This window comes from Hyperoodon ampullatus, assembly GCF_949752795.1.
Source record: "Hyperoodon ampullatus genome assembly, chromosome: 2".
NCBI lineage: Eukaryota > Metazoa > Chordata > Mammalia > Artiodactyla > Ziphiidae > Hyperoodon > Hyperoodon ampullatus.
In genome coordinates, this window is record NC_136915.1 from 193,012,387 (window position 1) to 193,030,864 (window position 18,478).

At 38.3% G+C, this 18,478-nt stretch overlaps 1 protein-coding gene and 1 pseudogene across 4 annotated transcripts in view; one reads left to right on the forward strand and one right to left on the reverse strand.

The window, feature by feature from the left end:
* The window catches only part of KCNT2 (potassium sodium-activated channel subfamily T member 2), a gene marked incomplete at both ends in the record, with an annotated part of 353,426 nt that overhangs the window by 318,056 nt on the left and 16,892 nt on the right, over positions 1-18,478 (reverse strand). The gene's annotated exons all lie outside the window — the stretch shown is intronic.
* LOC307048178 (large ribosomal subunit protein uL11m-like) lies at positions 17,279-17,837 on the forward strand (annotated as a pseudogene). The gene has a single exon. The product of its transcript is annotated as a large ribosomal subunit protein uL11m-like (transcript).

Consider the following 18,478-nt stretch of genomic DNA (forward strand, 5'->3'; position numbering starts at 1 on the left):
ATTTTATTGAGCACCATGATGCATTTGGATAGGTGAACGTAGGCTTTCAAGAAAAGCTAATGACAAAGGAAAAGAGAAATTTCCTGAGATGCTGGAAAGCCAGGCACTTTGTAAAATGAAGTAACACATGGGAACCACCAACAAAAGAGTTGCTGTACAGGCTTTAGGAGCAAGAAGGTCTAGCATATGATTTTCAGTTGTTCCTGGATGCATGCTGACTCTTTTTGGCTTCTCAGAAAACTTTAGGCATAAGTTCTACTCCATATAAATGGGGCTATAAATGGAAAGGGGCTCTAGTGCCTCAGGTTTAGATGGATGCTAGGATGAAATAAAAGAACTCATGTACATCAGAAAGGAAAAAAATCTCCGGGATTTTTAAACCACAGCAGGCCTTGTCTTTTCAGAATTTTGAAAAAGTTGAGTGTAGGTTTTTAACTTCCGCAAGGCACACAGTGGATGTTTGACCAAATCTTCTAATTCGAGGGATAGGAAACAACTGTCACAAAGACTTCGTCCATTGCATTTAACTTCAAAGAATTACCTTAACTGTCTTCATGGAAAATGTGACAGTTATGACTAATGTAAGGTTTTAAGAATAAAATAAAGCTGAGAGACAGAGTGAGAGAGAGCAAGAGAGAGAGAATTCTGAGAGGTACATTTAAAATTCTATGAACGTAGAGAATATAATTCCTAAACATACGTGTGTGTTTAATCACTTCATGGCTTACTCAGATCCAAAATCAATTGCACTTTTTGTGGTTGGAATGAGCAGAAACAGTGCTTTGGATTTGGTTATACATCCAGCATTACATTTCATTGCTTAATTATCTTTTTTTAAAAGTTACTCAGGGACAGTCTTGATTTCTAATCAGACCAGGTGAAAATGATCTTAACTTAAATTGATAAGTCACTGTAGAACTCAAAGTTAGATTGAAGATTTGATATATGATATTCATATTTTCTTCTAGCTGTTTATTCAGTATCCTTCAAGGTGTTTTGAACACTAAATAACTTATGACTAAAAGAAAAAAAAGGGAGGGAGGCACAGAGAGGAGAGGAAGAGGGAGGGAGGAGCGTCTGAATGTGCTAATACACAGAAAACTGGCTAAAATATTCATAAGATTCGGTCATTTTATTTCTAACAATTTGCAGTGCTAATGGAGGAGACATGAAAACTGTTCTCCCCCAGGAGGCATTTATTTTATTTATGTTTATCGCTTGCTTTTTTTTGTCTTTTATCTTGAGATGATATAAATTCACAGAAAGGCAAAGATGTTCAGAAATGTTCTGTGCACCCTTCACCCAGTCTCCCTCGATGTTAACATATGATGTAACTATAGCACAATAGTAACACCAGAAAAACTGAAATTGGTGCAATTCAAAAAGCTTATTCAGATTTCACCAGTTGTAAATGCACTCACTGGTATGTGCGTGTTGTATGTGTAGCCCTGTAAAGCTTTATCACCCGTGTAGCTGCCTGTAACTACCACACAATCAAGATATTTAACTGTATCATCACAAGACTCCCTCCTGCCATCTGCTTAGAGCCAATCCACCAACCGGCATCGCTTATACCTCGCTACCACTAATCTGCTCTCCATCCCTATAATCACATTATTTCATGAATGTTAAATAAATGTAATCATGTCGTATATATTCTTTTGAGGTTGGCTTTTTTTCCTTCAGCATAATGTCTTTGAGTTTCATCCAAGTTGTCGAATTTATAAATCATTTTTCCTTTTTACTGCTGACTAGTATTCCATGGTATGGATATACCACTGTTTATATAACTAGGGACTGGCTGCTGTGAATATCTGTATACAAGTTTCTGTATGAAAATCTAAGACTGCCTTAGATTGAAATTGCTGGGTCATATGGTAAATCTATTTTCAGTTTTAAAAGGAACTACCAAACAATTTTCCAGTGTGGCTGTACCATTTTACATTTCCACCAGCAATGTATGAGTGCTCCAGTTTTTCTACAACCATACCAGCATCTGATGGCAAGGATCACTTTTTTTTTTCCCCATTCTGAGAGGTATGTAATGATAGCTCCTTGTGGTCTTAATATGCATTTCTCTAATGGCTAACAATATTGAACATCTTTTTATACACTTATCTGCCAACTGTATATATTCTTTGGTGAAATGTCTGTGCATACCTTTTGCTCATTTCCTAGCTGGATTGTTTTTGCTCCCTTTTCAATGCTGAGTTTTGAGAGTTCTCCATATATTCCAGAAACACGTCCTTTATTGAAATGTGGATTGCAAATATCTTCTCCCAGTTTGTAATTTGTCAATTCATCCTCCTGACAAAAGCTTTGAATTTTGATGAAGCACAATTTGGGCAGGGGGGAGGGGGGTTGTTTTTAGTGTTGGTCTGAGGACCATTTGCCTATTCTTGGTCCCAAAGATTTTCTCCTATGTCTTCTCCTACAAATGTTATTTTATGTTTTACATGTAATTCCATGAACCAATTTGAGTTGTTTTGTGTTAAGTGTGAGACTTATGTCCAGGTTCATTTTTTAGCTATGGAGGTCCAATTGCTCCAGCAGTGTTTTTTGGAAAGGTTATTCTTCCTCCGTTGAACTGCTTGTGCTCCTTTGTTAAAAATTAATTGGACGTATTTGTATGGGTGCACTTCTGGGTTCTCTATCCAGTTCTGTCCAGCTCTGTGCTTCCTTTCTCTAAGACCACAGCATCTTGAATACTGTGCCTATACAGTAAGCCTTAACATTGAGAAGACCGACTATTTCCACATTATTATTCCTCCCACAAAACTGTTTTGGCTATTCTAGAGACTTTACCTTTCCATAAAAATTTTGGAATAAATCCATCTATGTCTACAAAAAAACCTTGCTGAAATGATGATAGAAATTGTCTTAACCCAACAGATCTATTTAGGGAGAAATGACATCTTTACTCTATTGAGTCTTCTGATCCATGAACGTGTAAACAGTTTCTTGAAACCCACTATTTCCAAGTTCATTTTTTACAGGACACTGACATCTCTGTGAGGCACTAAGGTGGAGGTGTCATGTTCGAGTATTACATAATTAAGCCAGTGCTTTTGGTAATTTCTATTATCTACTCCAATTTGATACTTTGACAAGCTTATCCTGGTCTGAATAACTTCCTTTATATGCAAATTTTATCACAACATTTATCATAATTACAGCTGCTGAAATACATGTTAATCCCACCTGAGAGGGCTAGGGACTACATCATTCATCACTGTATCCAAAGTCCTGACTTGAGTGCCTGCCACATCGTGAAGACTCAACAATGTTCCCTGAATGAGTGAAACCATTCTTTAATCAATGAGGGAATACCTATAAGTACTTATGTCAGATTTTTAAAGATCTGGGGTCTCTGAATCTTCAACACAAACTAGGAATGCTCTCCCCTAGGAAGGTCCTCTCTATTTTGCTTTGTTTTGCATCATACATCATACTTCTAATGATAACATATAATACAGCATAAAACCATATACATAAATACACGTGTATGTGCACACACACATCCACCTACATACACACTTTTACCAGGGCAAAAAATTACCCATTAAAATCTCAAAATGTAATGACACAGTTAGGCAATCTGCTTTTATCTCTAAGAAATAATTCGTTGACTGTAAAGAACTTTCCCAACAGAAATTTGAACAAGAAATTATATCCATTTTGCATATATCTTGTGTCACAGCCAGACTTAATCATCCAAGTCTTCGCTGAAGCAAAGCTAACCTTTAGTACATGCAGAGGAGAAAGATCCAAAACTGGATTCCCAGCAGGTTACTTCATGGTTTAAAATTATTCAGTAGTCTCCCTCCTCCATCAGTCAAAAAAGTCTAGAAACTTGCAAGAGGCCTGGAGTGCTTTCATGATCAGAAAGCTCCCTACCTTCACAATCTTATCTCCTGGCATTCTCCAGCCCCTGGCTCATCAGTTCCTTACGTTCTCCACGCTCTCTCATTGGTCTGCACCTCTGCACATTTTATTCCTTCTGCAGGTTCCTACCACACTGACCTGCCGGACTCACTCAAGCAACTGGTCCACTTCAGATCCTCCCCTGGTCCTTCCTTTCCTTGTGCTCTCACGACACCTGCAACTTGATCACACCATGCCACATGGAACTCTTATTTACTTTCCCAGCTACTGTAAATGCCTTTATAGCATGGTTTCCTTTATAACAGTACCTGACAGGCAGGTACTTGAAATTTCTTGAGATAAAGAGAGAAAGAAATAGACTGACATTTCTAAGATAAAGAAAACTCGATTAAGTACACAAAATTGGGTAGCGATAGAATAGTACGGTAGAGTGGGCCTGGGTTTGAATCCCAGCTCTATCATACTTACATGGTCCTGAGAAAATCATTTAGTTTTGCTGAGAATCAGTTTTTAATAGTTTTATTATCTAATCTGGAGAAAAGAGAAAATAATACCTAATTTTTATTTTATGAAATAAAGCATAAGTGGAATAAATGAAGGTTCCTATGACACATAAGTGGAATAAATATGTAAAGTATCCTGTTAAGAAATGCAAACACGGGAATGTCCTGGTGGTCCAGTGGTTAGGACTCCGTGCTCTCATTGCCAAGGGCCTGGGTTCAATGCCTGGCTGAGGAACTAAGATCCCACAAGCCATACGGCATGGCCAAAAAAACAAAAAAAATAAGAACATAAAGAAATGCAAACAAATGAAATTTTGTGTTTTATTTTATATTAATTAATTTAGGAGTCAATCTCCATATATCAAATTATCTGTATATTGTAAAGAACTTTAAATTACCAATCACTTTCAAATATATCATCTAATGTGATTCTCACAACAATCCTATGAGACAGTGAAAGTTTTGTTTCATTTTGGAAAGGAAGAGCTTAGTGTCACAATTGTTCACAACTAACCAGGAAGAAGTTAGCAACAGAAGAGCCCAAAACTTGGGATCCAGGTTTTTTCTCTTATATTTCAGTTTCCTCTCCACTCTACAACAAAATTCTAGTTTCATCACAAAGATATCATACAGGAACCTAAAATGTTATAGCTATAAAACAAATTCTAAATTTGCAAATTGTTTCTCCAAGAGAAATAATTTCTTAGTGAGGTCTTAATCATTACACAATTTCTAACAGGGATCAAAAAGGGTTTTTTTAAGATTTAAAGAGGCATATTTGATTTATTTTTTAAATTATAGAGAATATAATTTATGAGTTATAGATATTTCATATATAATTTATGTACAATTTTTTGCATTATTCAGTTACAATTGGAGAATATTGGAATGAAAAAACATATATGAGAAAAAGGTTTTTCCTTTCTTCCTAAAAATTAACATCAGGTAAAGAAGAACTTAAATCAAATTTCTCCATATGTCTCTCCCAGATTTTTCTCCTACGATTTTCAACAAATAGTATGTTGCCTGTGTTCAATGATCTCAAACAAAATTCAAGGATCATTATCAATTGATGGCATTTTCTATATTAAATAAATTGCACTGTGTCCATTTGGGGAAGAACTCAGTTAAGACACTTCAAAATCATCGTTAGAACAGAGAGAATTTTAGAAGTGGAAATTTGCTATTTTCCCAGAGAAAATAGTGAGATAACAGTATTAATTAATCAATCAATCAAAGAGAGAAAATTTTCAAAGATCTTGTTTTAAATACCTAACAATGATTGGCAGATATCCATATACAATTATTGACCATTTTCTTAACAACTGCCTTTTAAATTCAGAATTCTTGGATCTAGCATGATTCAGTTGGGTAATTTTTTGTTTCACCAATGGTATCTACATCATTTTTTTCCTCTAACTCAGCATCTCTCTTTTGAGATGATGCACATAATAATATACTACAGTTTTATAGTGAATGAGTCATAAGTAAAATGTTCATAGCACTAAGCTATGTCCCTTGACTATAGCAGAGCTGCTAGTGCCCTACCCTCTAGCCAGGAAACATTTCAACCATTATTCAGATGAAGAAAGTTTTGTCAGTTGAGCTGACTTTAATGTACTAACCTACAGATAACGTGGCTATAAGTTTATAGCCTATAGCCTGTATGACTACCGCAGATATAATATGACCATATAATATGCATTGTTTTTTATATTTTTCAAAAATGTTTCTATCTATAGTCTAAAATTCATTATCCCAACTGCCTTGTTAGCTTAAGTTGGGGATGGTATGGTAGCTAACATTTGGTGAATATTTGGGAAGAGCCAAACAGTTTTTCAGGTTTTTTATATACATGTCTTCAATGAATCCTAACATCAACAATTCAATATGGTTACACTCAGTTTTGATGGGAAGAATTAAAGTTCCCAAGATTAATTAACTCAAGGCCAGCGATATAAAAAGCAATATAAACACAGATATATGTGATTCAAAAACTAGTGTTCCTGGCTTTACTACCATTTTATAAAGAGGAAACTGAGATTTGGAGTATTAAACTAATTATCCAAGGAGATACATGCAGGGATATCACAAGAATTTGAATGTTTTTTTCTATTTGAATCTACTGTCTTCTATAGGACCTATACTATTTAGAAAAACATTCCAGGCAAAACTCATTAGGAGTACAGTTAGTAGCGTGTTTCAGACTGAAGTAGATATGGTTGTATATATGATTATGTGAAAAGTTTGCACGTTATTCCTAGCATACAATTCTAAAAGTATCTGGAAGGTCTCATAGTGAAAGAATGAATAAACATGTATCTGAAAATTATAAAGTAAATGGAAAATACTGCTAATACGTTACTCAACATCTTGTATTATTTTTTCTTATCTGTAGAGACCTGCCCTTTTGAATAAAATAAGTACCTTTGGCTACATTTAAATATACATATTTACATTATATAGTGAACTAAAGATTTTTAAATCACTAGGCATTGTTGGTTTTGAGTTCATCTTTTTTTTTCAATCAATTTTTGTTGTTCATGGATTCCATATTTGAGAATTTGCCTACTTGCTAGCACATCTCACAGTATGTGGGATATTAGTTCCCTGACCAGAGATCTAACACGTGCTCCTTGCAGGGGAAGCATGGAGTCTTAACCACTGGACCACCGCAGAAGTCCCTGAGTTCATTTATTTTTAAATTTTTATTGGAGTATAGTTGTTTTACAATGCTGTGTTAGTTTCAGGTGTATAGCAAAGTGAATCAATTATACATATATCCACTCTTTTTTTTTTTAGATTCTTTTCCCATATAGGCCATTACAGAGTATTGAGTAGAGTTCCCTGTGCTATACAGCAGCTTCTTATTAGTTATCTATTCTGTATATAGTAGTGTGTATATGTCATTCCCAATCTCCCAATTTATCCCTCCCCTCTTTATTCCTGATAACCATAAGTTTATTTTCTACATCCATGACTCTACTTTTGTTTTGTAAATAAGCTCATTTGTACCCTTTTTCTTTAGATTCCACATATAAACAATATCATATATTTGTCTCTCTGTGTCTGACTTCCATCACTCAGTTTGACAATCTCTAGGTCCATCCATGTTGCTGCAAATGGCATTATTTTGTTCTCTTTTATGGCTGAGTAATATTCCATTGTATATATGTACCACATCTTCTTTATCCATTCCTCTGTTGATGGACATTTAGGTTGCTTCCATGTCTTGGCTATTGTAAATAGTGCTGCAGTGAACATTGGGGTACATGTATCTTTTTGAATTATGGTTTTCTCAGGGTATATGCCCAGTAGTGGGATTGCTGGGTCATATGGTAGTTCTATTTTTAGTTTTTTAAGGAACTTCCATAACTGAGTTCATTTTTAAAGATTGTTAAAAATGAATTCCTTGAGCAATCAATCCCATCAGTGATAGTTCTCCTTCCTTCTTGTCCATATTTTCTTAAGTGATGCAGTCAATGAAGTTAATTAAACTCTTCTTTGCCAGCAAAGCATTTTCTTGAAAAAAAGTGATCAACTCTTGTTGTCTTTGCACAAAGAATTTCTAAGTAAATATCCATGTAAGGACTTTTGATGACACATTGAACAGAGAAAAAAAATTACTTGAAGGAATTTTGCCATTTTTATCTGATTATACTAACAGATTACTCTCAGTGTATCAACTGCTAGAAGAAAATATAGAGTTCTTATAAGAATGTGTACAGTGATAATCAGTTAAAAGCCAACATCTATCCTGTAGCTTCTACTGGCTTAGATAGAGTAACAGACACCAGATCCACACACACACACCCCAGAAACAGCAAAAAGACTGACAACACACACACACACACAATTTCAAGGCAATGAACCTCAGGCAACAGAGGATGGTATTCCCAGAAAGACGAGAAACAAACGAGGTGAGCCCTACAGTTGCCTCGGTTTACTGTAACTGCTTTGAGAAAGTTGCTCACAGACAGGAAGATCCAGATGGAGCCTGGCAGCCTCTGAACTGAGAAGACAGAGCTAAGTGTCTGGAAAAACCAAGGCAGCTAGAAATCACAGGATTCAGGACCAGAGAGAAGAAGGCTGCACAGGGGAAAAATTCTGGAGATAAGCATATATTCTCAAGTACTCAGCTGACTGCTGATTATCACATTCATGCCAGGAAACTAAGGCTGGGAAAGAACCAGTGGTAACAGTGCCTGGCAAAGAACACAGGGTCAGGAACTGTACCCAGACTTACACAAAATAGCCTGCAGAAACTCAGGATGCCCAGGGCTAGAGGACTCAAAGTGTCTTGCCTCAGTAGCAGGAAATAATAAACCTTAGTCTGAGCACTGCTCTGGGGCTGCCTGACAAATTTCAAAAGCAAGACCTGAAAGGATCAGTTTCCAAATAACAACATTCCAAAATAAAGCTCAGAATATTTACAGAAATATAAAGTATCTGTCTCAAAAGATAGAATTCACAATGTTTGGAATCCAATACAAAATCACTAGGAAAAAAAAAATCACTAGGAATGCAAAGAAACCAGAAAGTACAATCCTTTGAAGTTCAAGTTCTTTGTTTCCTTCTCACATGTGCTATTTTAGAGTTTGTGGATACTTTCCTCATTAGGAAAAAAGGACAACAAGCCATGAGAAATGTAATCTGCACTGCTTTCAGGATGTTGTAAGATTTTACTTAATGCTATGTATTACTTATTTGCGTCCTAGATCACTGATAGAAGAGAACAGAGCTCAAGGCACAGAGATTGATATTAGAAAAAGTTTTCATTAGTAAGCAAAATTTAGAGATGAGTAGTCATTACAGACTCCATCATTAGCAGAAAAACGAGTCAACTGAAGCTGCTCCAGAATTGACACAGATGTTAGATAACACAGAAGGACAAGAAGTACCTTTGTACCTGGAAAGACCAAGTTACTGGGAAGTGGGAACCTTGGGAGTAGAGGAAGGGCTGGTGAGAAAACAGAGTGGATAAAAGGTCTATTCGTACCAACATCCCCTGCTCCCTCACACACAATTAGGCAAATATCATTCCCTGACCCCCAGAACACTGGACGATGAAAGAGGTCAGACCAGGGTGGACCAGGGTAGACCAGGGAGAACAGAAAGTGGGGAGGGAGGTGGCACTGTCCAAGACAGGGGGCTTATGTTAAAGGCTGCTATTGTAAGTTAATGTATAAATGACTTCATTTCCAAGATTTAGAGGATTCAAATCTGGACAAACTAGCCCAAGAGGTAAGAACTACAGATGGGGGCAGGGGGTGGGGGCGGGGGAAGGGGACAATGACAAAGAAACAGTCAGCTCCTCTCCATATCATCCCCAGTAAAGTCCACAGGCAACAAATCCCATCCATTCATAGAGCTTCCAGTTAATTTTTGGTCATTCACTACTAAATTAATGAAATGTAATAATAAAAAGACCTGCACCGAGGTACATCATCATGAACTATCAGAAGAATGGAGATGAAAGTTTTCAATACCTAGAGTCACATTCAAATGATCATGGGGTTCTCAACAGCAGCACAGGAAAATAAGACAGTGGAACAGTTCCTTCCAAATTCTAAAAGGAAATAATTTTCCAAAATAAATTTTGTATTTAGTCACACGTAATGGTAGAATAGCAAAATTTTTAGACATGTCCAAGCTCAAAATCTTTCCTTTTAAAAACCCTTTCTCAGGAAGCTTCTGGAAGATGTATTCCACCAACAAAAAGGAGTAAACAAAATTAGAAAATAGGAGATTCCAATATGAGAAAATGAGGAGAACCCCCAAGATGATGGAGTAATGATGAACTGAAGTCCCAGATCAACAGAGAGAAAAGAAGCAGAAAGAGTTGAGTCCAGAATGAAGCATGAAGGTGGTTCAGTGGGAGGGCAAGGGGTACCTGAGTAGCTCCACAGAGAACAAGTGAGGATTTGAGGCTGTTTCTGACCTTAGCACAACCTGAACCATCCTGACTGATACAATCCCTGATGTGTTTGACCACACTGAGAAAGCCTTTATATATAGTTCGCTAGAGTATTGTGGGAAAACTAGGCAAACAAACCCCAAAAATGAAAATGATTAAATTCCTAAGAAGCAAAAAATCTGAATAAGAAAAAGTTAATCATAATACATTACTACATTACTCAGCTCTGAGCAATATTTCAATAGTCATAAAATATACATCCTTGGCATCCCCTAAGCAAGGAGGACTATAGTGGGGGGATGGGGAGTGGAAGGTGTGTGCATTGGTGATGTAATTGGACTTCTAACTCCTCATCTTCTACAGAAGGAAGTCAACAAATACTGCCTGAAATTGAAAAACTAAGAAATATACTACAGTGAGTTAAAAACTCTATAGAAGAAACAGGTAAAAGACTGAAATGTTTCTGTCTGAGAGGTAAACCATGGAAGGGCTGATAACATGATGGCAGGGGCCAAATGTTTGGTTTTAATAAATTTATTTATTTATTTATTTTTGGCTGCGTTGGGTCTTCGTTGCTTCCCGTGGGCTTTCTCTAGTTGCGGCCAGCGGGGGCTACACTTCATTTTGGTGCGCGGGCTCTAGGCGCGCGGGCTTCTCATTGTGGTGGCGTCTCTTGCTGTGGACAGAGCATGGGTTCTGGGTGTGCAGGCTCAGTAGTTGTGGCTCGTGGGCTCTAGAACACAGGCTCAGTAGTTGTGGCGCACGGACTTAGTTGCTCCGTGGCATATGGGATCTTCCCGGACCAGCACTCGAACCCGTGTCCCTTGCATTGGCAGGCGGATCCTTAACCACTGCACCACCAGGGAAGTCCTGGGCCAACTGTTTTTGTTGGTCTTGTTTTCTTATTCTAAGCCTTAGGATAACTGCTGACTTTTTGAACAATGTACATGTATTTTGATAAAAACACTTTTTCAAAACCAGGTCATTTATTCTCAAGGAATTACAGCAACTACAGCTATTTACAAAACAAGCAAGATTTTACAACAGATTAAACATTTAAACATCAGTCTATATGGAATACAATATTTTTAGCATTTTTTAGCTATTAATATCACAAAGGCTTAGTATAAGATCACATAAATGCTAATCTGTGGCAAGAAAATATAGATTAGGTTGCAGTGCTTCACTTTTTTAGATAATAGAAAAATTGTTTTTACATATTTAGGGAGTGGGAAGCAGGAGATATTTTTCCTAAGTATTTCATTTTTGTAACTTCCCAAATCCATATGCTTTCAAAGGCACTGCATTCTTTTATCTATTTATCTATTTGTTACTTTAAATTTGTATGTTATCTTAAACTTTAAAAAATGTGAGGGAGGAAATCTTGTGGGAAAATGCAAGGAAAAGGCACATCACCCTATCTGACATTTTAAGCTCTCTCTTTAGACTCAATATGGTAAGAAATAAATTATAACTTCTGATAATGTATAATTATTGTCATGGGTTAAAAATGCAAGGTCTTACACCCCAGTGTTCATAGCAGCACTATATACAATAGCCAAGATGTAGAAACAACCGAAGTGACCATCAACGGACAACTGGTTTAAGAAGATGTGGCATATATATAATGGAATATTACTCAGTCATAAAAAGGAATGAAATAATGCCATTTGCAGCTACATGAATGGACCTAGAGATTGCCATACTGAGTGAAGTAAGTCAGACAAGGAGAGACAAATATTACATGATATCACTTATATGTGGAATCTAAAAAAGAATACAAATGAATCTATTTACAAAACAGAAACAGACTCACAGACATAGAAAACAAATTTATGGTTATCAAAGGGGAGAGGGAGAGAGGCAGAGATACATTAGGAGTATGGGATTAACTGACACTACTATAACATAAAATAGGTAAGTAACAAGGATCTACAGTACAGTACAGGGAACTACATTCAATATCTTGTAATGACCTGAAAATTAGAACTAAGTCACTTTAATGTTCACCTGAAACTAGCACAAAATTGTAAATCAACTATACTTCACTTTAATAAAAACCAACAACAACAACAAAAATGAAATGTCTAATGTGGGCACCTTCGGTATTAAAGAAAAAGAGTTACTTTCCTTTTTATGCAAACAGGCAAAGTGAATTTGCAGAAGTGAAGCTGAGATTTGAGAGGATTTGGGGGATTAGGTAGAAGCACAGAGGGCAAATTGTGCATGCTGCCTTACCAAAGAAGGTCAAGTTCCCAGTTTCTTCAGTCTGACCACTATCTTAGTACCTCCAACAAACACTCAAGACAGGGCATCTTGGACTGGGCTTGGCTCAAAGACCCAGCACTCTGAATTGTTCTCTCACCACCACATCATTTACTTTGCAGTGATGCATCACTGCATGCTTAACCTGCATAAGCTTACCCAAACTAGAAAAAAAGTAGAATAAAGTTTGATGAAGGCTGGGAAAGAGTAAAATATAGAGGATTATGAGAATAGAGGTCTATAGAAAAGAAAGTCTTCCTAAACATGCTGAGACAAAGGCTAATAAGTAAGTAATGGCTGGTCAAAGATATGGCTGGGTGGCAGGGTGTAGGGGGAGTGGGAAGTCTCCAGAGATGGTCACTCCTTCCAGACTGAGGAGCTCTCAGACATCAGCCAGAGATAGAAATCCTGAGGCAAAAAAATTAAGACAACTCTCAATGGTCTAGGTGAGGAGGATGCCCACATCCATTATAGAAGTAAGAACTAAAATGGAGACATTTACATGAGCCATCTATGAGCTGAATCAGTGAGACTCACACTAAACTAAGGTTTAGTTAGAATTTCACGCTCCTGGTTTGGGCAGCTGGCTGTGTGTTGCTACCATTCCCCCAAAACAAAATACCAGAGAAGAGATAGTTGTAAAGAGGCAAAATTAATTTTTTTTTTTGGGGGGGGGGTACGCGGGCCTCTCACTGTTGTGGCCTCTCCCGTTGTGGAGCACAGGCTCCAGACACGCAGGATCAGCAGCCATGGCTCACGGGCCCAGCCGCTCCACGGCATGTGGGATCTTCCCAGACGGGGGCACAAACCCGTGTCCCCTGCATCGGCAGGCGGACTCTCAACCACTGCGCCACCAGGGAAGCCCGACAAAATTAATTTTGGACATTCTACACTGAGGCATCTCTTGAACGTCAGCTATGCAAAGACGCTCAATGGGAAAAGGTAAATACAATTTTAGGTATATATAAATTTACATAGAGGAGCAAGACAGATATAGAGATTTGGAAATCATCAATACATCATTAAAGTTACTAAAATTTGAGTGAAATGAACTAGAAGGAGGTAAGAATTGAAGAGAGTAAAACACCAAGAAAGGGCACTTTGTAAACCATAATTTTTAGGGGTAAGTAAAAGAAAGGAAAACCTATAAAGGAGAACTAAGAAGGAACGTACAGGACATAAACTAAAGGAGAATGATGTTGTAGAAATCAAGAGAAGGAGGTTTTGGGAATTCCCTGGTGGTTCAATGGTTAGGATACTGTGCTTTCACTGCCAGGACCCAGTTTCAATCTCTGGTCAGGGAACTAAGATCCCACAAGCAGTGGTGTGGTGCTGCCAAAAAAAAAAAAAAATTAAAAAAAAATTTTAAAAAGAAAGAGAGAGAGAGAGAAAGAGATATCAAGAAAGAAGAAGAGGAGAATCAGAGAAAACTGTTCATTGGATATGGCATAATAATGATCAGAAACTCTAACAGAAGTGTCAGTGGAGCAGTAAGACAAAAAGAAGTACAGGAAGTGGAAGATAAATAAGAGGCAGAGAAGAAAAACAGAGGCTAGAAAAGAATGGTGAGAAGCCTGGAAGTGGAATGGAAAGGGACTGAAGCTCTTGCTGACAGGTGAAAGTGAATCATTTTGGTGCCAGTGAAGACATGAGGGCTGCAAGGACAAGAAGTCATACAGTGGGAGGTTGCAGGGTAAGTTCTCAGAAGTAAAGCAATTCTGGTCACAGGAGGGTCCAGCCTTATAAGAGGATGCTGAAGAAAGCTGGACATGAAAGTCATCAAAATAAAGGAACCACAGAGGCAAGATCCCAAAAGGGTCGTTCACTAAGGTAAGGAACCTGAAAAGGGGAATAGCAGAATCTGGGATGAGAAGAAAAAATGGAAGCTGTACCCATACCCTTCATGACTATGAAAGAACCACTAAAAAGTTGGGAGAACACAGTGATGAGGAAAAAACAAAGGTCATAATAAAAAAAAAATTCACCTCAAAGATATGGAGATGTAACGGTCTATAATTTATAAGGTCAGCAACACACCCCCAGACCTGTGGTATGAGGGGAACAGTGTGAAAATGGGCGGTCTTCATGGAAAAGATGTTCACGTTACAGCTTGGTTCCTATTAAAATAAGCATATGCAGACTTCCCTGGTGGCACAGTGGTTAAGAATCCGCCTGCCAATGCAGGGGACTCGGGTTCGAGCCCTGGTCTGGGAAGATCCCACATGCCACAAAGCAAGTAAGCCCATGCGCTGCAACTACTGAGCCTGTGCTCTAGAGCCCGCAAGTCACAACTACTGAGCCCACGTGCCACAACTACTGAAGCCCACGTGCCTAAAGCCCGTGCTCTTCAACAAGAGAAGCCACCTCAATGAAAAGCCCACGCAAGGCAATGAAGAGCAGCCCTCACTTGCTGCAACTAGAGAAGGCCCGCACGCAGCAACGAAGACACAATGCAGCCAATAAATAAATAAATTTATTTTTTTAAAAAAGATTTAAAATAAGCAGATGCAGCATCATGGATGGACCTAGATATTGAGTGAAGTAAGACACAAAAAGACAAATATCATATGATATCGCTTATATGTAGAATCTAAAAAAAGGGTACAAATGAACTTACTTACAAAACAGAAGTAGAGTCACGGATGTAGAAAACAAACTTATGGTTACCAGGGGAGAAGAGGGGGGAGGGATAAACTGGGAGACTGGGATTGACATATACACACGACTATATATAAAATGGATAACTAACAAGAACCTGCTGTATAGCACAGGGAACTCTTCTCAATACTCTGTAATGGACTATTTGGGAAATCTAAAAAAGAGTGGATCTATGTATATGTATAACTGATTCATTTTGCTGTACATGGAAAACTAACACAACATTGTAAATCAACTGTACTCCGATAAAAATTTTAAAAAATAAAATAAAATAAGCAGATGCAGTGGACTCTCTTTGAAAAGTACTGCATGTGTGAGAAAATGTATTTATGATGATGCAGGAATTCCAGAAGATTCCGAAGAAAGTAGGGTTAGCAGAGAGGACAGTGTCTGCACAGCTAAATCAGCAGAGTGGGGATAAGACAAAGAGAACACAGATGAATGAACATATTCCCAGAAAAGTATATCACCAAACATTGCAACGACTAGAAATACTGTTGTCAGAAGGAAAATCCTATCTTTCTTCCTTAAATGAATTTTTTGTTAATAGTAAATTGATAGGCTTTGCTAGAATAGGAACCTTGGGACTCAGGGTGAAATTAATTCGCTTCAAGATTCCATAATGGAATTTTGCTTAAGATTCCAGGAAGACAAGTGGAGAGAAATATACAGCCAGAGGAAAATAGTCCGGACAGCTACTAAAATAAAAATTGAGGAAAAAAAAATTTTTTAAACAGTAACTAGTACAATTTACAATTTCTTCCACTATATCTCACCATAACAAACTATATATTTTTCACAGGTCCTTCCCTTGATCTCTTAACTGCAGTATTTAATAAGTGCTCATGGAAGAACAAAAGTCTCGTTGTCTGTGACTAATGAAAGAAAGAATTCCTCACCTTGGAGCTTGACTCTCCAAAGCACAATCACCATATTTTGTTAAAATAGACTCAAAACCTAGGAAACAAAAAAAGCAATAAACTTTAGCTATCAAGATTCAGCTTTTTCAAAGCTACTTTATCTCACTCCCAAAGGCAGTAAGATTATTACCCTCATTTTATAATTGAGGACTCTGATAACTACAGAGATTAAATAATTGCCCAAGACCACACAGTTACTAAGTACTATTTCAAGTGGGAGTGGCTTTTTTTTTCTTTTCTTGGCCGTGCCACGAGGCATGCGGGATCTTAGATCCCCGACCAGGGATTGAACCTGGGCCACTGGCAGTGGAAGCATGGAGTCCTAACCACTGGACCGCCAGGGAATTCCCAAGAGTGAGTGGCTTTTGAATATCTCAGCTTTTATACTTCAATGTGAATGTGAATTAAATAGTACTTGAATGGGGATGAAATATGCAGGAAAACAAAAAACAGGAAAAAAAATAAAATATTTAAAACTAAAAGCTGCTGCCCTATTGTCTTGGGAGTAGTATGTCATAAATGTGATGATTTACTTGAAATAATAAAAACCTGACTATTATTCATTTACATCATTAGCTTTTCCTAGCAGTCAAGGTCTATGTGTGATTTGTTCATCTTTTCCCTTTCTTTTTGTTGCTACCAGCACAGAGCAACTTTTCTGTCCTCATTCCTATACCAGAGAAAACATTTTTGTAGCCACTGTTGTTTTAAAAACAGCATGGCCCGCTAGATTTGGGAAATCACCAAAATGTTAAAGAAGATATTAAAAGGAATAAGTCTAGGTGCACTACTTCTTTTCAAGCATTACCTGATCAGTGATGGTCCCTCTTTCTCATAATTCATCTTAAATATGCCAGATCAGCAAAATTATAAAAGGAACTATATAAAAATTCCACACCTGCCATACGTGATCAAGAGATGCCTGCTACTGCCAGACCCCAGATTTATTAATGAGAAGAATATATTATAATTGTCAGATGACTTGTTCCAAGAAAGAGATAAAGTGCTGTAGTCACTGGGATGCAGGCCAGTGCAGGTTTTAGAAGGTGTCCCTGTCCCCCCCGTCCTCCTCCCCGCTCCTTCCTCCTTGCTGTAGACCTGAAATGAACTAAGGCCGGGAACTCCACATCATGTCAAGGCTAAGCCAGGCCACTCAGGCCCTCAGGAAGCCTGAGGCCAGCGGCATGATCCAGACCATCAGCCCGGGCCGCCGCCAGGCCCCGTCCTGGGTCAGCAAGGCGTTTCTGTCAACCAGTTCTGTAAGGAGTTCAACGAGAAGACCAAGGACATCAAAGAAGGCATTTCTCTGCCTACCAAGATTTTTGTGAAGCCTAACAGGGCATTTGAAATCAAAATTGGCCAACCCGCTGTTTCCTACTTCCTGGAGGCAGCTTCTGGGATTGAGAAGGGGGCCCCACACACAGGGAAAGAAGTGGCAGGCCTGGTGCCACTGAAGCATGTGTAGGAGATCGCCGGCGTCAAAGCTCAGGATAACGCCTTTGCCCTGCAGGACGTGCCCCATCCTCTGTTGTCCACTCCATCATTGGATCTGCCCAGTCCCTGGGCATTTGTGTGGTGAAGGACCTCCATTCTGAAGAGCTGGCAGCTTTCCAGAAGGAGCGAGCCCTGTTCCTGGCTGCTCAGAAAGAGGCAGATTTGGCAGCCCAGGCAGAAGCTGCCAAGAAGTGACCCCTGTCCCTCACCCTCCAGGATTTTGAAGGGGGCCAGTTGGGAAGGCTGAGCCAGAGGGGAGGAAGGAGGTCACATTAACCTGACCTCTCCCTGGCCGAGTTCAGCCCATCTGTTTCCCCATAACCTGGCAAGACCTTCCGTCTCTCCACTGCTCTTCCAGATAATGTAGGATGTGTTTTTTCAGGTAAAGAATGACCTTTCAGTGAGGGGGGTTGGTGTGGTTGGTCTACTTTAAAATTTTAGATAAAACAAAGCTCCTGCTTCTAAATTGATATTTTGAGTAACCTGGCAGTAAGGAAGCATTCACCTCAGCTATACCTCATATATCTATATTATATATAGATATAGATATAGATCTATCTATCCATATATCTGTATTCCCTTCCTTATTATCTACTATCAGCACCAAAAATACCAAAACTTCCTCAACACCTATATGATTAAATCGTGATTCTGTAAAAAGAAGTTTTCCACTCTCAAGACCCGTTAACTACCATAACATAGGGATGATTTACAGTGGCTCACAATTTTCCAAAGGGCCCAGTTACAGGTTAGTGCAGTGTTTATAACATTATAATTGTCTTGTTTGTTTTTTTTTTGTTTTTTTGGCCGCACTGTGCAGCGTGCAGTGTCTTAGT